Below are 23635 nucleotides of genomic sequence, written 5' to 3' on the forward strand. Positions count from 1 at the left end.
TGTTTGTGCTAAATGCTTTATATATATATATATATATTCAATCATCACAACCCTATAATAAATATAACTATTATTTAATTTTACTTATGAGTAACTGAGGCACAAAGAACTGAAGTAACTTGATCTAAGTCACTCTGCTTATAAGATGTAGAACTTCAATTTGAACAGATATACCGGAACATGAGGCTAGCCTTATAATCATTAAACTGTACTAATTCTCTGCATTAAAATAATTTGAATAATAAAAGAAAAATAAATGATCAACACTGTACTCTCATGACTCTTCAAGTAGTAATTTAAACAAAATGGTTAAACAGAAATGATTATACCTAGATAGTCTTTAAATAATATATAACAGTAAAATGTTCAAAAATCTAGACTGCTAAATGCAAAATCGCTTTGACTTTCTGTGCCTGGCTTATTTCATTTAACATGTCTTTCAGGTTTATCCATGTTGTCACAAGTGACAGGATTTTGTTCTTTTTATGGCTGAATAGTAGTCCCTTGTGTATATATACCACATATTCTTTATCTATTCATCTGTTGAGGGACACTTAGGTTGATTCCATATCTTGACTATTGTGAAGACTGTTGCTATGGATGTATGTACATGTGTACTTTTTTGAGTATCTGTTTTCATTTTTTTTTGGTATATGTCTTAGAGTAGAATTGCAGGATCACATCGTAACTTTATTTAACTTTGGATGTGTCATAAACTATTTTCCACAATAGTGGAACAATTTTACATTCCACCAACAGTGTGTGAGGGCTCCAATTTCTTTACATCCTCACCTCATTCTTTTAAAAATTTATTATCAGAATATCCTCTGAAATTTTGCACTCTCTAAAATATAGTAGTTGAAAGAAGATAAACTAATGGCCAAGAAACATGCAAAAATGCTCAACATCTCTAGTCATCAGGGAAATGCAAATCAAAACCACAATGAAATTATCACTTAACTCCAGTGAGAATAGCTTTTGTCAAAAAGTCCCAAAACAATAAATGTTGGCGTGGATGTGGAGAGATAGGAACAGTCATACACTGTTGGTGGGACTGCAAACTAGTACAACCTCTATGGAAAGTAGTATGGAGATATGTCAAAGAACTAAAAGTAGAACTATCATTTAATCCAACAATCCCACTACAGGGTATTGACCCAAAGGAAAAAAAGACATTCTATAAAAAACACATTTGAATGTGAATGTTTATAGCAGCACAATTCACAATTGCAAAGATGTGGCTACAACCCAAGTGTCCATCAATACATGAGTGGATTAACAAAGTGTGGTATATGTATACCATAAAAAAGATGAACTATTATATTATCCTCGATGCATCTGGAGCCCATTCTTCTAAGTGAAGTATCACAAGCATGGAAGAACAAATACGACATGTACTCACCATTAAATTTGTCCTAATTGATGACGTGCACATATGGGAAGCAACATTCATCAGTGTCGGGCAGGTGGGAGAGGGGAGGAGGGAATGGGTAAATCCACACCTAACGGTTGTGGTGCATGCTATCTGTGGCTATCAAAGGCAGTTTATGTAACCAAAGCATTTGTACCCCTGTAATACTCTGAAATGGAAAAAATATACATAGTAGCTGAAGCTCTAATTGCTTTTAAGGGCAAAAACAAGTTATCAGAAAGCAAATCAAAATAAAACAAAAACTCAAACCATATTTTCTGCACTAATCCCCCAAAATCTGCTTCTATGCCAGCATTTCAAAATTCCAATTTTGATGGTAGGTATACATGGATAGGTAAACATATACAATTTTAGAGCGCTTTTTTCTCTTTTACTGTGATTAGTGGAGTGCTATACATAATTTAAGAATTGTAAATCCTTCAAAATAATAAAAATACTTGCACCCCCTGGTGTCTTTCTATGACAAAGAATTTATCCCCCCCGGTCGGAGGTGTCTATGACAAAGATCAAGGAGGTTTAATTAACAACTGCTTGACTAAATCAAAGTTAAATGCACTGTCTCGGTTAAAACGTGGATGTGGCATTTAATGAGTCAGAACTTATGCTTATAGTACCTAAATTGCACACATGGTAATGAGTAAGTTTCCCTTCATAGTAAACTCACTCAACAGGCTGTGCCTGTTCAGAATAGAAAACCATAGAAAATAAAGAAAAAGGAGAGAATTATCCAAGGTGGCCAAGCTAATAGAAAAACATGTCTCAGTTCTTTCTCTGAGAGTTCTGTGTAAGTGTCAGTGAACATGATGCCACACATTTGGAGGATTTAAAGCAGGTAAATAAATTAAAGACACAAAATGGTGGAAAATGCTCTGAAAAAATTCAAATACAAATTAATCAAATAAACCCTCCTATTTTTTTAACCCTCAAATCCTGAAGCTGAATTTTCATTAATATTGTCCATTAGCTATATGACAATGATATCTTATTAATTACAAAGGTGTTCCATATTTATTTCACACACACACCCCAAAAAAGATTTTAGAGGACCTTCTATTACATTAAAAACTGTTTAAAATAGCTGGCAATAAACACACACAAGCATGCCAATAAAACATATTGTATTCCTACTCTAGGTTGATAACCATTCTAGACATGTGTATCTCTTTTTTATCTTTACACTTAAACTATGAAATAGGTGATATCATTATTCCAATTTTACAGAGGAAACAAACCTGATTAAGGTAAAATAACTTGTACAGAATCACTCATCTTGTAAGACATACACCAGATTTCAAATCCAGTCCATCTGAATCCAGCAGCTACATCAATATCATAGAGCAATTAAAAAAATTATGTCCCTACCACCATGACCCCCATCCCCTACTTTTATTTTTAAAACAAAGAAAATCTTATTTCTTTTCTTGATTATAAAGGAATATTTTTTCGGTATAAAAAATAAGGTATAAAGAACAAAGGAAATAATAATATATGCCATCGCACAAAGATAATGTTAGTTTTAGTATGTAATCTTAAATTGTTTTTTCTAAAGATACACATACATAAGTATGAATTAAAAAAGAGAAAGGAGTGGGAGAGAGAGACAGAGACAAAGAGAGAGACAAAGACAGAGAGACAAAGAGATAGCCTGGCACATATTAAGATATATTATCAGCTCTTTATCATATCATTATTAAGCCAAATGTAGATGTAGTTCATCATTTTTATTTCCATAATATATTCCAGTGTATGTATATACCACAATTTATCAGTTTTGTCTTAGATGTACATTTGGGTGGTTTCCAGGTTAAGGCTATTGCAAATAATACAACTACAAACATCGCTTTAAGTGTATTTCAGCGCACATATTAAACACTGGTTTTCCAGGGGCAGAGGAAGAGCCCTCGTTCACAGCATTCGACAAAATTCTAATGTAAATTCTGTCACTATGACCAGTTTCAAGCCACCACTGGTCCAAGCGTCAGGTTGCAAGGTTTCTGAAAATTTAACAGCTGGCTCTCATGAGCCAGTACGAGGTGATCTGAGCAGACCACAAACCTTATGAAATGGAATTGCTGAATTATAGAGTATATTCATAATCAACTGCAGTAGAAAATGCCAACTAGTTTTCCAAAGTAATAGTACCAATTTACACCCCTTCCAGCAGTTTATGAAAGTTCCCATTGTGTGTTTACTATTAAATTTCAGTCATTCTAGGGGGCATTTGTGGTATCTCACTGTGGTTTTATTTTCCATTTCCCTGATTACCAATGAGCTTGACCATCTTTTCATTATTCTTGCCCCTCTTCAAGTCATTGTCCATTTTCTGCATAGTTGTCTATTTTTTCCTACTGATTTTAGATTGCAGCTACTTTTAGACATATCTATGTTTTATGTGCTGAAATTTCTTCACCAAGACTGTAGCTTGCCCTGTCACTCTTTTAAGGGAGTCTTTTGATGAAAAATCTTAATATAGGCAAACTCATTCATCTTAACATCTTGATTGGTGTTTTTGCTTATGTGCTAGCTATTTTAGTTATTTTATGTCATGAAGGTATTTTCCTGTATCATCCTCTAGATACTCTATTATTTTGTCTTTCATGTTTTGATTTATGGTCTACTTAAAAGACAGTTTTGTGTATGACATGAAATAGGAGCCAAATTTCATTTTTATTTTTATGTATATAAAATGTCCCATCATGATTTATTGAATAATACTTTCCTTCCCCAGCTTTGGAGTAGCACTCTTTTTATAAACGAAGACTCCACATATGCTCAGGTCTTTTTCTGGGATCTCTATTTTATTCTACTTCTCTATTTGTCTATCTTTACAGGAATATCACACTATTTTATTTAGAGTAACATTATAAAAAGTCTGAATAGCACAAGCTCACTCTGTTCTTTTCCAAGAATATTATGTCTTCTTTAAAAAAATAGATTTATTGAGGCATAATTCAATTACAATATACTGCTCCTAATTAAAGTGTCAATTTGATAAGATCAACATGTGTAAACAGCTGTAAAAACATAACAAATCAAGATAAAGAATGTGTTCATCACACAAGAGAGTTTCTTTGTGCCCATTTGTAATCTCTCTCTCTCTTCCCTCCCCGTGCTCTCCATCTGCAGGCAACCAGTCATCTGTATTCAATCAATATAAATTAATTTGCATTTTATAGAATTTTATACAAATGGATTCATATAGTATGTACTATTTTTGCCTGGCTTTGTTCAATCATTATAATTATTCTGAGATTCATCCATGTTGTTGTATGTATAAATGGTCATTTCTTTTTATTGTAGAATACTATTTCAATGTATGTTCCACAATTTGCTACTCATTCGTTGATGAGCATTTTTATTTTTTTGAATATTTGCCTATTGCAATCAAAGCTGCTATAAACATTCAAGTATAAGTTTCTGTTCTGCATGGATGTATATTTAATTTCTTTTGAGTAAATACTAAACAGTGAAATAACTGGATAATAAAATGAGGATATATTTAACTTTGTAAAAGTCTGTCAAATGTGTCCCAAAGTGGTTTTGCTATTTTATAGTCCCGTAAGAAATGAAAGAGAGTTCCAGTTGCTTCACATCCTCAGCAACATTTGGTCAATCTTTCTTAGACATTCAAATGGATGTGTAGTAGTATCTCGTGATGTTAGTTTGCATTTTTCAAATGACTAATGATGTTGAGCATCTTTTCTTGGCTTACTTGCCATCCATGTAACTACTTTGGTGAAGTATCCATTCAAATCTTTCACATACTTCATAAATTGAATTGTTTATCCTCTTACTAAGTTTTGAGATTTTTTAAAATATATATTCTTCATACAAATTCTTTATCAGATACATGATTTATAAATATTTACTTCTGGTCTGTGGCTTGTCTTTTCATTATTTTAGCAGAATTTTTTTGAAGAGCAGAAGTTCTTATTTTGATGAAATCTAATGTATAACTTTTGCCATTTATGTGTCATGTTTTTAGTGCCTAAGAAATCTTTGCATAATTCAAGGTCACAGATATTATATCCTTTATTTTCTTTAATATGTTTTATAATTTTAGCTTTCACATGTAGGTCTGTGATTTATTTTAGTTAATAATTTTATACAGTACAAAATATAATATATAAGTGCTCACTTCTTTTCAGGTAGATTGTCCTTTTTCCACCAAATGCCTTTGCATCTTTATTGAAAAAAAATAGTCTAGGCAGCATAGCAAGACCCCATCTCTATAAAATTTTTTTTTTTTTAAATTAGTTGGGCATGCTAGCGTATGCCTGTAGTCTGAGCTTCTTGGGAGGCTGAGGCAGGAGAATACCTTGAGTCTAGGAACTTGAAGTTGCAGTGAGCTGTGATTGTGCCACTGCCTTCCAGCCTGGGTGACAGAGCAAGACTCAGTCTCCTTAAAAAAAATTGATGTTTTATGATTCTGGAATCTCTATTTATCTCAATTGATCTACGTGTATATCTTGATACCATACTGTATTGATTGCTCTACTTTTATAATGAAGATTGAAATCAGATATTGTAAATCCTCCAAACTTTTTTTTATCTAAAATGTTTGATTATGCTAAGTACTTTGCATTTCCATATTAATTTTAGAATCAGCATATTAATTCATACAAAAAAAAATCTTGCTTTGATTTGATTAGGATTGCATTGAATCTACTGGTCATTTGAGGAGACTTAACAGCCCAGGTAAGTTAAATTTTGTGAGCCATGAACATACTGTATCTCTCCATTTAATTGGGTCTTTCTTTAAATATCTGCAGAATCTATAATTATGTCACTTCTCTTAATCTTAATCTTGGTAATTTATGTTCTCTCTCTTTCTTCCTTCTGATTACTCTGGCTGGAGGTTTATTAATTTTATTGGTCTTCGCAAAAAAGGAACACCTTTTGGCTTCATAGATATTCTTTATTGTTTTTCTGCTTCATAGATCATTAATTTCCACTCTGAGCTTTATTATATCCTTTCTTCTGCTCATGTTGCATTTTATTCAGCTTCTTTAACTAGTTTATTAAGGCAGATCTTTGGAAAATTGACTTGAAACATTTCCTGGTTTTCAATATAGGCATTATGTTCTATAAATTTCCCTTTAATAACTGCTTTACCGATATACCAAAAATTTTGATAAGTTGAGTTTTTGTGTCCGGTCCCAAATATTCTCTAATTTTCCCTTTTATTTTCTCCTGGAACTATAAATTTTTTTACAAATATATTATTTGTTTCCTTTTTTTATTTCAGCATATTATGTTTCTAATATTTCTAAATTTTCTAGATATATTTCTACTGTTGATTTTAATTTTATTCCATTTTATTATTTAACAGTTTTTACATGTTATTTTTTTACAACTTAAATAATTTAAAATTTAGGTTTATTTTGCAGTCCAAAAATAAGGTCCATTTTGGCAAAGATTCCATTAAAATTATACATAATGCATATTATACTGTTTTTGTGTGGAGTGGTCTCTTGATGATCATTCCTAATCTTTTTTTTTATTATTATTTCAGCATATTACGGGGGCACAAATATTTAGGTTATATATATTGCGTTTGTCCCACCCAAGACAGAGCTTCAAGCGTGTCCATCCCCCACCCATTAGGTGTGAGTTTACCCATCTCCTCAGCACAATTCACAATTGCAAAGATGTGGATCATTCCTAATCTTGTCACCCGAAGTCAACAGCTTTTACATTCCAGAATTTATTTCTCGCCTATTATTTTTTTTCTACCTATTTTTTCAATGCAACTAATAATACACTGAACTATGATTTCTGGTGTTTCCAGTTAACAAGAAAAGCATTTTCAAGATAAGTGCATACAAATTTGACTAGAGTTTCCTGGCGTTAGCCTAGCTCACAGCAACCTCAAACTCCTGGACTCAAGCAATCCTACTGCCTCAGCCTCCTGAGTAGCTGGGACTATAAGCATGCGCCACCATGCCTGGCTAATTTTTTATATATATATTTTAGTTGTCCAGATAATTTCTTTCTATTTTTGTTAGTAGAGACAAGGTCTCGGTCTTGCTCAGGCTGGTCTCGAACTCCTGAGCTCAAACGACCCACCCGCCTCGGCCTCCCAGAGTGCTAGGAACAGGCGTGAGCCACCGCGCCCCACCAATAAATACATTTAATTGTTATAGATTATGTTCAAACATTTGCCAACATAAGGTTAACATGGTTATCTTTGTGCAAGAAATTTTGATATCATTCCTGATTATTTCCTTAGTATGTGGATAAATATAAATGAATTTCCTGAATGAAAAGAAGGGTAGTTTTTCAGACTTTCATACACATCCTCAAATTGATTTCTAAACAGTATGTATAATTACATTAAATATTTTCCTCATTAACATGAAATATTTCCTTAACATTTGTTATTTTTATAAACAAGAAACATGATTTTTCCATATATTTATCTTCTTATTTGTGATAGTGATAAGGTTTTTTTAACATGTTTTGGGGCTCTCTATAAAAAGTTTGTTTTAAGCCCTTTTTTCTATTAAGGTAAATTTATTGATTGATTGGATTTGGTAATGAACAGAAAGGAAAATAAAAGATGACAATGAGAAAATATTAGTATTTACAAATCCATACGAAAAGTATTAATGAAATTTTGCTGCCCAAGATTGTTTGTACCTTTGATTGCATATCTAAAAAGAACACAGTGGAAAGTTTTTAAGGTTCTTATTTTCTACACTTTTGTTTTTCTACAGCAGAAAGCCAGATTTCAAGAGGAGAAAGGCTGAAAGAAGGTGGTCATGCAACAGGAAACCCCATTACTGTGATGCCCACCCCTACTTTGATTGCTTTTTCTTCTTTTGGTGTAAACACCTTCCTCCCAATTTGCACTCCTATTTTCCTGTCTCAAAATAGCCACATTCCTTAGTTTTTATTATTCTATTTCTTAGAATGTGAGGACATTTATTTTCCTTTCCTGACCTTGCTAAAAAGTCCAGGCACTGCTATCAATTCTTTAGAGTTATGTCGTTTGTAAATAGTGACGTGCGGTTAAAACATTACTTAACAATTGTCTAGGGGCACCCACTGAAACTCCACTTGGAATGTGCTTCACTTAGAATTGGTCCTTTGAGAAGCAGATTTCAAAAGCAGAGCATCTGACTGTAAGACTTTGATCTGTGGCTCATATTTTAAACCACTGATGGTCTTTCCAGTACACAGTCTTAATGATACTGTGTATTGTTACACAATACCTGTTTATGTGCACTTGTGTACCAGGAAATTTTATAGTCATTGATATAGGACAGTGAAAAATAGGGTCAAGAACCCTAACCTTAGCGTTTACATTCTAGTGCATATCTTTCTGTATAAATGGCATCTTGACGGACCTCGCTTTCAACTATTCCAAAAGTAGACATCATATAACTGAAATGTCTAAAGAACCCCATAGCTAACTTTGTATAGTTTAAGTGGCCCATTTTTTTTTCACAAAAACCTAAATACCCCCTTCTCATGGAGTGATAACATACCAGTAGTTTAAAATTTAATTTTATGTCATTAAAGAAGGCTTAAGAACAGTTTTAGTGCTTCATTTGATTATTATTCGTGCATATAGTTTTATTGCATAGCCACAATGAAGTCACAGTTACATACATGAGGAAAAATGACGTGAAATTAAACTGCTGTTATAATGATATCAGCCAATATTTATTGAGCACTTACTATGTGCCCAGTGTTTTTCTAACTGTTAGAGGAAAGTGAAACACAGACATTTAAAGAACTTGTCCGAGATAAAAAGTGATTAAGCAGTTAAATAGGAGGTGGGGAGGAACTACCATCAGTCTCTACACTTTAACCACTGTGCTATGATGATTTCACATATTGGTTTAAGAGTGTTCTAGAGTATGTTTTCAAGTCAATTTAAATTAAGCCAAAATCACAAACCGGTTACATCTAGTCCAACATTAAAATAATTAATCAATGGACTTCCAGGGTTATCAAGAAGAGATGCAACTAAATGAAAGATGTGAAAATAATGTGTGTGTGTGTGCTTGTATATTTCACCAAAAAATGTGTTTGTTTTGATCTTTTGTATATTGATCTTCTTTTTCTCATATTTCTCTAAATGTCCCAATAAGCACAGTGCTGTCTGAATGTTCTTACTTTGAGGTAGTATTCCTCACTAGAAAAGCACCTCCCAGAAGGGCTGCACACCACTAGATTTTTAGAGCTGCTTATAACTACCTGGGTCATTGAGGCAAAACAACAAATGGGATATATGACCTTTATTCCTGAAGAATTGACTGGATTAAGCCATAAAAGTGTAAAAAACATACTAAATAATATAATTGTAACTCCCTCTGCAACTAAGGAAACCTAAATATGTGGACTAAAAGAGAAATGAAGCAGCATGCCAAGGCTCCTGGAAATTCTCAAAAGCAAAACACAAAATTCTAACAAAACTAAAAACAAAACATCTCACAGACAGTTACTGAAATTGTAACACAGAGTTTACACAAAATTTAATTGCTCTTTAGATGGGATTATGAATATCGTAATTGGTGAGAAGAACAAGCAATATTTAAATTTTCATAAGGATCTGAATAAGCCTTTTGCATCTCAGACAGTGATGGCAAATTGACATCAGGGATATGATGAGAAACAACTGGAGCTGAAGCAGCAGGGCTTAGGACTCTAAACAAAGAAAAGCATAAAATGGAATTACTCTGTGAGCCCTTAAGCCAAATCAAAGCCCCAATTTAGCTCATTCTATCTAACAACATATAATATAACCATATGAAAATGGGAATTGTGACTTGGAAACTGAGAACTGTAGAAGACAAAAAATAATAGAAGCTAATCTATTTGGGAAGATAAAAGAAAGGATGTAGGTTAATTTTTGGATGCGAAAATAGAAAGAGGCTTCAAATGTAATTTTTCCCTCTTCAAACAATAGTGAGGACTGAAAGGAGCGATAGTCTTTCTAATCCAGTTATAAAAACCATAGCTTTTCTTTCCTCTCTATTCATTGCCATTCTAAGTATATTGAATGAGACATAAAGTAAAATATACTACTTCCCAGTTATGGTTCTTATTTGTGTAGTCACTCCCAAACCCCTGGTTCTTCTTCCAAGTGGCCAACTAATCTTTGAGTATTTAATCTTTCCAGTTCAGCTTGATTTTTCCTTTCTTCACCCAAACTGCCTTACCTGAAATAGGACCTCCCTGGTTTGAAATCTTCCTTAAAGTGATGACATAGCATGTGGTAGATGTCATAGTAGCATAAACAAATGAGACTATGTGTACCCATAAGCAGTCAAGTGGAAAAAATGTCCCATAGGTATTGTTTGACTCAGATATAGAAGGAGTCATTTAAGAGTCATTTAAGAGTTTTTTGGTCTCATTTTTTCTACTAAGTAACCAAGACCCCAGGGCTGGAGCAAAATTTCACTCTCATTATCTGCTAATAGTTGGTACTTCCGAGTTCACTAAAAAGCTCTAAAGAAGAAAAAATTTGAGTGAGTAAATCTCATGTGTACAGAGGTGGCTAAATTGCAAATAGAATAAATTTCAAAAGGAGATACTGGATGATTGGGTAGGACCTCCTGGCTTGGGCCACTGAAAGAACTATGCTGATGATAACCCTGAAAACTGATTTATATATCACAATACGTAGTCTACACAATGCATTCATATGCATTGTTTGATTTAGTCATCATAAGCATTCTACAGGATAGGCATAATCACACTCTTCTCAGATGAGGAAACAAGTTCAGAAAGGCTGTTTTGTCCAAGGCCACACAGCAGCAAGAAGCAAAGTCAGGACTCAAAGACAGGTGTTGGGTTTCAAAGCCCAGTGATTTTCTCATTAACTATACATCCCTAGCCAGATCACAGATGAGATAGTAAATATTTCTCTTGCAAATATATAACTCAGAGAAATTTCTGGGCTTCCGGGATAGCTGAAAAGGAACTTAGGTTGAACTTAGGAGGAAACACTGGAGCAGGAGCTATGCAGATGCATTAGCGGAGGCCAATGTGACTGAACACACTAGTCCTGCATCCAGGCTTGAGATGAGCTCTGGACACATGCAAGAAAGAGCCTGGTAACAAATATTATGGACCCCACAGATGGAGGATGCCAGCAAGAGAGGTATCCATGGTATTAGGGGATTTTTAACATGAGTAATTGAGCAATTGAAATGCATTTTTGCTTGATGAGGAATGTCTTCAGTGTGCTAACCTTTGCATGTAATACAACTTTCCTCTGCTATACTGTGGCTCAGGGGCTTTCCGGTGCAGAAATGGTATGAGCTGCCTGGGTGATCCAACGGAGGTGTTTTCTCCAATATCCATGTGGGATTTGTGCTAAGAGAACTGGAACGCCTGCAGACTAAATGTTGTCACTCTGTGCCCTATACATTTCTCGTCTGAACTACCTATAAATGCAAAACCCCAAATTGCAGAATTCTCTGCTAGCTGAGAAATTATTTATTTCTCTCATACCAGGGTTATGAATATGACATCATTTCTACTTAAATATTAAATTAAAAATTGAAACATTCTTTATCTCCCAGGTTTTCTTTCAAGCCCATATGTATTAATACTTCCTTTCATTTCTCCTTGGCTAAGCCTATTAACAAATTCTTCAAGCAGTGAAATGACTTTCGTTTGATAAGGGTTCTCATATTTGCCCTTTCAAAGGTTTTAGGTAAATTTTGTATTTTTCTAGAAAAAGTATTTCTAATGCTATCTTCTTTTTCTCTTCTGCTTTCAGAAATCTCTTATTGGACAATTCAGTTGAATTATTAGCTAGGTTAATATATAGGTATGTGAAAAGTATTGGTATTTGAATATGTGCCTCCTTACTTTGCATTTTTATCAAAGGGTTTCAAAATCTCTATACACAATGCACAGTGTTTGGGACATATCTTACAGAGTAAAATGTTTCTTGTATCACATTTTCTCAGTTTTTAGGATTCCCTGTTCTATTATTTCATGACAGCAAAATCCCAAATATTATATTGGTTTATTGAGTATTAATAAAAGAACAAACATTGGTTTGTATAGCAAAAGATTAAATGTGAGCATATAGAAATGAAGTACAAACTGGTTGAATGCTTACTTTGTGCAAAATACTTTCCCTCACTTTATATAATTCTCATATCAATCTTGTGAGTTATTTTTAAATTTTCTATTTACAATGAGCTCCAAGAAATGAAGTATTTTTTTATTTAAATGATTAATAAATGCCAAATGTGGAATTGAGCCCCACATGTATCCAACCCCAAGATCCCTATTATAATGCCATGCTGATTTTGAAAATCCAGGTATGCTTCCTATCCTCAACAGATGACTTGGCAACTTTGGATTGTGTTGCAGAAATGTGAGAAAGTAAAGAGAAGACTTTAAAATGTCAAAACAATTTTAAATTTCCCCTTGTGGAAAACTGGGTGGATATCTACACTGTTAGTACAGTTAAAAAGTGTTTATTAAAACCCTGAGTTAATCAATTGATAATTTTTGTTTGATTAATGGTTTTTGAAATGATTTTGATAAGAGAAACCTCATCAATATTTACTGAACACTTACTATAATTTCATACAATACACAATTAAACACTTTCACAAATTTGTTATTCAGTTCTCAAATCACTCTACATGAAAGCAAACAAGTTTTTTTATATAATAATAAAAGCCAAAATTTTTCTTAATACACCATGTTATGTAAATATTTCCCAGTGTTAGGTACCAATAAGTAGAAAACTGTCTGTATAATAATCAATTGAATAATAAAATGTCAATAAAATACAATTTTATTTGTAAGATTTAATGGTGCATACAGCATAGTATTTTGAGTCAATTCTGGGCTCAACTTACTGCTCCATCACTCACTAACTTCAGAATACTTAATTTATTTGAGCCTCAGTTTCTTCATTTGTATAATAGTAATAACAATCCCCACTACAAGAGGTAATGATTAAATAAAATGATACATGTAAAATGTTAGCATAGATTCTGTAGAAGAGGCAAGTATGTACACTTATATAGGTAGTAAATCAGCAAATTGATGTGTTTCCTCTGCTCGGTAGAAAATGAGTATTTGCTGAGAAACAATATCTGGATTCCTGAAGAGTTACTGGATTATTAAAAACTAGCAAAAGTCTGAAGAGAAAAAAGTTTTTATTCTCTTCCTTTTATGAAAATAACTAATATTAGCATAAAACCAAAAATTTTTAAAAATCTCTTTAATAAACAAGTAGAAAAGAGCTAAGGTAAGAATATTATCTGCCAAAGTTCATTTAAATCTAGGAAGGCTACCAAAAGCCTGTAACGTGTCTCCAGATCTCAAATAGAGTGCTTGTTTCTCTAAAAATAATGGTAGCATCCTGAAGCTTGAGCATGTGTGCTGACCAGAAGAATGACTTGGAAATTTGATTTTACATCATGCAGCATCAGGGGAGTAGAAGAGTAAGAAATAATGCCAAACATGTCTCATTTATGTTCCCAGCCATGACTCCTAGCATAAGAAATAATTTGTAGATGAGACAGGGTGGAGAGGAAAAGCAAAAATCAAATTGCATCCACTAGCAAAATTCAACTGAATCTAGATAAATTCGAGGGGACTTCAAAAAGTTCATGGAAAATGTAACCAAAAGATAAAAATAAAAAATATAAACTTTATTTCTCAACATAAGCTTCCTCATGTTCAAGACACTTTTGTAAGTGATGATGCCAGCCATTTAGTCCATCCCTAAATAATTGAGGGGCCCTGGTAATTTATCCATGTCAATGCAGTCTTTTTTACATTATTAACTGCAGACAAATGGGTGCCCTTTAAAGATCTTTTTAAGATTAGGAAACAAAAGAAGTCAGAAGGAGCCAAATCAGTACTGAAAGGCAGATGCCTAATGATTTCCTATCGAAACTGTTGCAGAATTGTCCTTGATTGATAAGAGGAATGAGTAAGAGCAAGATCCTATGGAAGAATAACTATCTGGTGAAGCTTTCCTGGGAATTTTTCTGCTAAAGCTTTGGCTATCTTTTTCAAAACATTCTCATAATAAGCAGGTGTTGTCATTCTTTGGCTCTCCAGGAAGTCAATAAGCAAAATGCCTTGAGCATCCTAAAAAGCTGTTGCCATAACCTTTGCTCTTTGACTGTTGCACTTTTGCTTTGACTGGACCACTTCCACCTCTTTGTAGCCATTGCTTTGATTGTGTTTTGTCTTCAGAATCATACTGGGAAAGCCCTGTTTCAATTCTTTGAAGAAATACTTCCAGGTCTTGATCTCACTTGTTTAAAATTTCCATTGAAAGCTCTGCTGTTGTCTGCAGCTGATCTATGTAAAAGAGTTTTGGCACCCACCGAGTGGAAAGTTTGCTCAACTTTAATTTTTCACTCAGAATTATGTAAGCTTAACTAATTGAGATGTCTATGATGTTGACTATGTTTGTGTTGTTAATCATTGTCCTATTCAATTAGGTCCCAAACAGGATTAATTATTTCCTTACAAAGAAATGTGGAGGGTCAGCAATTGTAGGCTTCATCTTCAACAACATCTCTTTCCTTCTTAAAACAAGTTATCCATTTGTAGACTTTTGATTTCATAGGGGCATTTGTTGTTCTGTACATTTTTCATACAGCACCAATGATTTCATCATTCTTCCACCCGAGTTTCACCATAAATTTGATGTTTGCTCTTGACTCAATTTTAGCAGAATTCATGTTGTCCTGATAGGAGCTTTTTTCAAACTGATGTCTTATCCTGCTTAGTGCCTCAAACTAGATCCTCTTCAGACATGTTATAATAAGGTAATATGGGTTAATTTTGGTGTAAAAAATTTTGAAATCCATGCATAGTTTTTTCATAGTATGCATTTTCTATGAACTGTTTGAAGCCCCCTCCTAACATGTCACCCTGAGAAACTCAGATGAGACATACAACACATGTTGACCTGGCATCTAGGGTATATGCTCTTTTTGGAGGAAAGACAGAGGGGTGTGTGCCTCCAGGGCAGGGGACCAAGCATACATATTTAGAAAATGTTCTGATAAAACATGCCCAATTAGAAGCTATTGGCTCTCTCTGTCCATTACATGTGCAAAGGCAGGCCAGAATAGGATGGCCTCCATTCACATGTGAATAATGCTCATGAAGGATTGCAAAAGGGATGTATGCAGAGTTGTAAAGCAAACAAGAGAAAAGGAACATAGCAAGCCAAAGGCGTCTGAGTTGATAGGGATCAGAAAAAACTTGAAGATAGCAATAAAATCATTATAGAAATGAACCAAAAACACATAAAATATAGCAAGACAGAGACAGAAAAGGAAAAAGAATTTTAGTGATCATGATCAGTAAACTCCAAAGGGGTTTGCTATAAAATGGAACCAAAAAAATGGAATTGTAGCTAGAGGTAAAGAAAGAATAAAGAAGGAAAAGACTGACAATGTAAGAAATGGGAGAATAACAAAAGAATACAAATAGCACAAAATCTTTCAATTGACTAGTTAAATAAATAATGGCACAACACAGAATAAGAACTATGCAGAAAATGTTTCAATCTACTTTCCAGTGAAACAAAAAAGGAATAGCAGAATATATTTAATACATTCCTATTGAATATCAAAAGCTAGAGAATGTATTGCTTTTCCTGAGAGGAAGTGAGTGACTAGGGGACAGGGTAAGGAAAGGGACTTACTTTTCACTCCATGTGCATTTTCACTCATATGAAAACATTTGTTTTACCATATATATATATGTGTATATATATATATCTTATTTACAAATTTTAAAAAATCAAAATAAAAAATATGTCAAGACTCAACTTTTCAAAAAGATAGCAAATAGGAAAGGGTGAAGAGGGAATAAAATAAGAACCACAGAGCAAAAGATAAAAAGCAAAAGATGCATTAAAATTAAAATATATGCTATGACTCATTGGTCACTTTCTTGACATTAAATCTCATCCATGATGGTGACTCTCAAAGTTATGCCTCTAGTCTTCCTCACTGAATGTCCTTCAACTCTAGTTTCTTATAGCCAACTATCAACTGGATGTTTTGTCTGCATCACTTAGGGATAGCTTCAACTTAACATGCCAACACGTGCCCCCTTCCCAGTCTTTGTCAACCCTATCAAATACACCATTTGCCCAGGCCAAGTATTTGCTCATTTGCCCAAGTCAAAGTTCTAGGATTTATACTTAAAGCATTCTATTCGTTTCTTCACCTCACCACACTCCCTGCTGACTCTTCCCTTAAAACTTACCCTCATTCTGTCCAATTCTATCTTGAACAATCACCATTAGATTAGATTTCAGACACCCACAATCTCTTCCAAACTTGCCTCCCTATTTCTGCTCTCTCTTTTCCACCATTCATAGTGCCAGCACCACTACCCTGCTACCATAACCTCCTATCTGCCTCTATCCATCATCTAAAATCACATCGTGGCCAGAGTAATGTTTTTAGAATAAAAATAAGATCAGGTAATTTTTCTCTTAAAATGCTCCAACAAATTCATATCACATTTATAAATAAAATCCAGCCTCCCCACCCTCACCTAGAAGAACCCACAGAGACTGACTACTTTTCTCAGTTCATGTGCTTCAGCTGTTTCATGGTCCCAGAATACTCTGTACAGTCTTTTGGGTCTTTTAGGGAACCACTTGAAATGCCCCCCTCAGAGAGAACTTCCCTGGCCACCCATTTAATGCAACACCATCACTTCCATCCCTGCCACACTTTCCTGTTTTATTTTTCCTACTGCCATTATATAACTGATATTTTCTTCTTCTGCTTTATTATCTACCTATTCCCAAATGTAGGAACCAACCCTACTTAGAAAGAGTAGACTTAATATTTGTTGAGTAAATTAACAAATTCCATTTGTATTTTAAAAATGTTAATGTGTCCAAATATGGTTCTTGACTAGGCCCCAGATTGGCTTAAGAGAAAAACGAAAGATTTGTGATTGGCCCCGGGAAATTGGTCTGGCAAGAAGGTGAACTTGTACTTTTAATTAACATATTTTGGAACTACTTTAAGGTTTGCAGGGAAAACTACATTATTTTTCTTATTTCTTTATTTAACAAACACATAAAGTGTTTTATAAGTGATGACTCCTATACTAGAAAAAAGTTCAGAAATTACTAGGTGAGAGATACAAAAATTAGAGCTGGATTGGTTAAAGACAGATATGCAGAGAGCAATAAAATATTTGTTAATGACCATACCTTTTAGTTATTCTGGCTCCATCTCTCCTCCATTTATGCTACAAGTTTTAGATAAAAATCCGTTACTTTGCCACATTAGCCATCTGTTTAAAATCAGATGTATAGAAAGGTTGAGTTTTAATAAACAATAGTTTTCTCAAAGATATGACTGAACTAAGTTACATCAAATACACACACTGGATACAAATATTTTTCAGGAGGTAAGATTTTGGATTTCTTAAGAGACAATGGAAGCACCCATGAAATTATAGGGGATGACATAGGAGTGTTATAAGTGCCTTTATGTGTCAACTGGGTAATACCAAAAGTTTTATAAGAAACTGTTACATTTTAATGTGTTTTATTGATATCCAAGTCTTCAAAATATCATGTTACAATGTCAATGCAGGTCCACAGTCAAGAGAATGGCAGAAAGGAGATACTGAATGTTGTATAAGCAATTAGATGCTTTTAGCAATTATTACATTTATTTTTATGTTGACCAACATGGGTAACTTGTGATTGAGAGATATAAAACCTGAGTCCCTTTCAGAGAGAGAATCTATATAGGCTCTTGGAACTATATTAAACAGAATAAAATATCTGAAAAGTCATCACAGGGAGGAGCGATGGGCTTTTATCTGGCTGACTACAAGTGATAAATTAAGGTTACTGATAGCTCAAACAGACCTTCCCAAAAATGTCAAAAAGGCATTTCTTAATTTATTTTACTTCCATTGGCAGAAAAATTGTCAGAACAAACATACAAATAGTTGATGTTTATAGTCAGAGCAATGCCCTGTTCATCAGTCAGTGCCCTCATGCACAGCCTAGACATACATACCCCATGTCTTTTCAAGTTAGATCCATTTGTCAGAAGTTATTGGGAGACATTCCAGCTCCAAATTAGGAAGACATTTTAACATAGTTTGTAATGGTCAGAATAAACTATTCTAGTAAATTATAAGTTCCTCATCACTGGAGGTATTGAAGCCTTGCCATATATTATGTGGAAGTTATGGATAAGATTTTAGATGTTGGGTGTCAGAGTAGACAATCTTTAAGCTTTTTACCAATCCTAGAATTTAATATTCTATTTTTAAAAGATTTAGTGACACTTTAAAATATCTATAAAAGAATAAAATATATATAAAGGACATATAAAATATATTTGCTCTTATATATCCAGGAAAGTATGTGTCATAGCTATAAGGGATAAAATCAATCTAATTCAATTTATTTCAATGATTCCTTAATGTCTCATGTTTATAGATTACTGTCTTGGACTATCTGGACTGCTTTAACAAGATACCGTAAACTTCGTGGCTTATAAACATCAGAAATTTATTTCTCACCTTTCTGGAGGCTGGGAAGTTTGAAATCAAGGTGCTGACAGATTTGCTGTCTGGTGAGGGGTTACTTTCTGATTCATGGACTGAATTTTCTGGGTATCTCTTCATGTGGTAAAAGGGATCTTTCTGAGGCTTCTTTTAAAAAGGCACTAATTCCACTCATGAGGGCTCCACTCTGATGACCTAGTCCCCTCCCAGAGGCCTCCTCTCCAAATACCCTCACATCGGAGATTAGGTATGGGAGGACACAAACATTCAGACCATAGCAATTACATATGTTAACCTTCATATACATGGTCTCATTGGTTTCTGAAAACAGTGAAACATAAAAGGCAAGTATTAGTTAATTTTATATGGAGAGAGAAAACAGAGGTTTAACACAAGATCTCACAATTAAAAAGCTGAAGAAGTAAGAGTTAAACTCAGATCTCTTGATTTCCTACCTTATCTCTTTATATCTCATCCTTCCTCTTAAAAGTTTTAAACTAATATAATTATAATATTGAATAATATTAAATTATATAAAATTAAATATAAATTATATTAAATATAAAATCAAGTTAAATTAATAATACAATAATCCATGTAATCCTTACTACCTGATGAAAGAGAAGCTTAACAGGACATCAAGTAAGATAAATATTTTTACTGCTATTATATATTTGTTCACTAGTGTGTTGATTCCCTTTCTCACTAAAATATGAGATTGATCTGCCTCTCTTATTAGCTAGTTTCCCGCTATCCAAAAGACACGTACCACCTAGGCTTTCAAATATTTGTTCCTTGAATGAATAATAAATGAATAAGTGGTTTAAATCATTAATCATGTGGTTTTTAGATAATAAACCTTAGATAATATACAACACAGAGGATTCAACAACAGTTTTGTACATAAACCCACACTAAATATATAATCAAAAAACATGGGTTTATGAAATGCCACAAACAGGACAGTCTAAATATCAAGATTAAATTTGTGTAGACCAGGAAATCAGGTGATAATCAGCATAATCCCCTTTTAATAGGCTGTTTGGACAGTGTACAAATGTGTATTTTTGCATAGTCAAAATTGAATTTTAGCTCCAGATTTTTGGCTCATTGTTATTTCCATTGGGAATCATGTATTTCTTTGTGTACCTTATATTAGTTTCCTGTTATTTTGACTAACAGAAGATAAAGCTTGTCAATCCTGATTGACTTCAAAACAGAAAAGGATTGTGATCAGTTGGAAGTATTAAGTAATACACAGATGGAAAGGAAATTATACACAAATAGATCCAGGATATGAATTCTGACCCTACTGATTATCAGGTGGTACGACACAGTGGGCGAAATCAAGAGGTGGCTTTCATATAATACGTTGTAAATGAATTCTGACCTTAATGTCATGGTAAAGATTGACCAAGGGCTTTGGCAGATTCTTCTTCACATAGCATAAAGCTTTCTTTCCCTGGATGCTTTGAGCACTTTGTTCATTTTATTTGTTTCATAAAATATCTGGAAGGAGCTCCCCTGCCTTATAATTAACATGGTGACTTTAAATAAACAGATGCTAAAATAAAAGTCGTATTTGGTGCTATCATTATTCTTCATGTAACTTCTTTTCAAGAAAACGTAGCAAGCTTTCAGTTCAGTTGCAATCACTCCTTTGAAATAATATATTATCTCCCTTTCATTCTGCATCTGTCTCTGTGATGCATATGTATTACTTAAATTTCTTTCTTATAATTGATGCCATTAAGTAAAGAGGATGCTCTTTGAGAAGACAACTGACATTTAAAATGGTAGAGATAAAACTAACATAAATTTTATAAGTCAGATGGGAGAAGGAAGCCATGGCAAAAGGAAATAGAACATCAATCACAGTAGAATGCTAACTTTTTTTTTAAGGTAAAACAGAAAGAAGCTAGGTATACATTATTTGGAAACAACTAGGTGTCATCCAGAAACACAGCCTTCTTCATGTTGTATTTGGGACACACAATCATGGGTATTCTGGACACTCTCTGGTGCCACAAAACAGCAAGTTTAATTAATTAGGGGAAGGGGCTCAGCCTAGACAATATATCTACAGCTTAAGAAAAGAAAAGTCTATGGGTACTATAGATAGTAAGATAATATTGTCAAAAGGGTGGTGTTGGGGGCAGTACGTAGGGGACAATAATGAAGAAAAAAGCACAGGTGAAGGATGATGAAAGAGCCAAAGAAATTCTACAACCTCTAAGAGAGGAAAGTAGTTTGGTTGCAATATCTTGTCACTGTCTTGGCATTGCTGACATGGTTGGTTTCACTGATGTGCATGAGAAGCCCCTTCTCCCTCTATGAGACTCTATGATGTCTCAACCTTAGCATGGGGGAGCTATTCTTTTAGCAGAGCTACATTTTCTTTGTGTTCCTCCCAAACCATTTTCTCCTTCTCTTGGCTTTCCCTTTTTATCTTTAATCTTCTCTCGTACTGAAGGACATGACCGGATTTCTACTTGACAACTTTTCGCATAAATGAACCAGGAGACATTAAGAACAAGAGACTGTTGATCTCTGGAACTACCTCTGACACACAAATGGTTAACTATTACTATATAGACTGTTAGGTCACTTAAAATGTGCTGCTGCAAGGCAATCAATGTTATAGGAAGAAATATGGAAATATATATAGAGAAAAAAATTGTGGAGCTTCAAAAGCTTCAGGAGAATCTTATCCTTTATAATAGTCAGAATAAACACTTGTACAATATTTAAAAAGAGCCAGATATTGCTTCAAATGCTTCATACATATTAACTTACTCATCCCTCTCATGGTATTAAATATATGGGATTATTTGTCCATTTTATAGATGAGGAAAGTCTACACTGCTGTCTTATCTTAGAGACTATTAAGCCCAGAGGACAGAAGGTTTTGTTTCTTTGGAAAGGAACAAAGGCAGAGTTGTTTGCAGTGTTAGCCCTAGATTTTAAATTAGAGTTTTTATGTACAAGAAAATAAAAATTTCTGCAGCAGAAATGAACATTTGAACGTCAAAATAGATCCATTTTCTGTCTTATAAAAGAGTTACCTACTCATATTTAGAAAAGTAATTTTTAGCTCAGCTTATATTTTTTCTCATTTTGACATTTAACCTGAGAATACATCTATATCTTATATTCTATACCTTATATATTTTATACCAAAAACACTTTTTTTCTTCCCCAGTATTTTTGTACTATAACCCAATTGTGTTCAATAGAAATCACAATGATGACTTTGGCTGTCCTCTGTGGGAGTCTAGTGACATAAAGATGATGCTTTGCGTCACATAGATTTGAAACATTTCTGCTCTTCAAGTTTACATGTTCCTCTTAAAGGCAAACATTTTTAGGAAATATTTCATGAAAAGCTTTGGAAGTTGTGTGTGATGGAGATATAATTAAAAGATAATGTCAGTAGAATAGTGCATTGTCCCACGGTAATGTTCAGCTCTCCTGCTGGAACATAAAGGCAGGGACAGAGCGGAAGCACTGATTTTCCAAGCAGGAGACATTTGTTCAGTGACAATGTCTTATTACAATTAATTTACTTTTAGTATACAAATGACGAATGCAAGAGTAATTGCAGCCCCTGTGGATTAGGAAACATTGTTCTCCTGGTTCCTTTCTTCAAGACCAGTACAAATCGCAGTTGGCAGCTGCTTGCTGCAGTGCTCAATGTTTCCTTCTGTCTAAAATTTGTCTCTTTTTCTTGTTATTATTTTTGCAATGTTTTTTCCTATTCTCCTCCTTACACCCTCTTTTTCAGTTTCTCCATCCCCTTCTGTCTTATTCTTCTATTGATGTTTAACTTACTTATGTAAGAAATTAAGAAATGATTTCCAAACCTCAGTGTATCTTAGAATTAGTAGGATATCTTATTAAAAACAATTATCTCTGGGCCCCATCCCAGGAGAACCGGATTCAGGGAGGCTTCACTGAGCCCTGAAATCAACGTTTAGAGTTGTAAAATCTGTACTTTTGAAAGCTTCCCATATGATAATTATTTGCAATCAAATTTGAAGACTCCTCATTTATATCCTTTGAATTACCCCAGTGAGCTTTCAATTGGTTATTTCAAGGCGAGAAAACCCAGAAATTGTGAAGTCAGTGCATCATCCACCCCAGAACAAATGCTCCCACACAGAGCCCCGAATCTATGTGTTCTCTGAACCCCCAAATAGCATGTGGGCTCAGACACAGGTTCCGTGTTGTGAGTTTTTCTGGTTCCCTACTGTTTTGATGAATGCAGGATGAATCAGCCATTGGGCCTCCTGCCCAGAGAGGCAGTTTTGAGAAAAGTTGTCTATGACTGCAGAGCCTCTACTTCAAGCCCAGACATCTGAAAAGACCCTTTCTCGATGAATAAGCAACCAGCAACTTTCTCTGAGATTATACCTCTTAAGCCTTAGCCTTACAGTGAAGAAAGACAGTATGCCTCCTGTCTCTCCCATGCATTTTCTGAAGAGTGTGGCAACCATCTGATAAGCAGAGAAGGGCTCCATTTATTTTTAGCAGACTGGTAGACTGGTTTCTTCAGTGGGTACACATGCAGCTCAAACATAAAAATGTCACCCAGGCACTACAGACACTGTATGCGGCACCTGTAATCGTGAATTATTATTATTTTTTTAATAGAAGTCTTTAACTGCATCAGTTCAATATCAC

General features: G+C 34.1%; 1 long non-coding RNA gene across 1 annotated transcript in view; it reads right to left on the minus strand.

Annotated features, from left to right (window-relative positions):
• The window catches only part of LOC138400171 (uncharacterized), a 197014-nt gene that overhangs the window by 160894 nt on the left and 12485 nt on the right, over nucleotides 1-23635 (minus strand). The window lies entirely within an intron of this gene.

This window comes from Eulemur rufifrons, chromosome 19 (genome assembly GCF_041146395.1).
Source record: "Eulemur rufifrons isolate Redbay chromosome 19, OSU_ERuf_1, whole genome shotgun sequence".
NCBI lineage: Eukaryota > Metazoa > Chordata > Mammalia > Primates > Lemuridae > Eulemur > Eulemur rufifrons.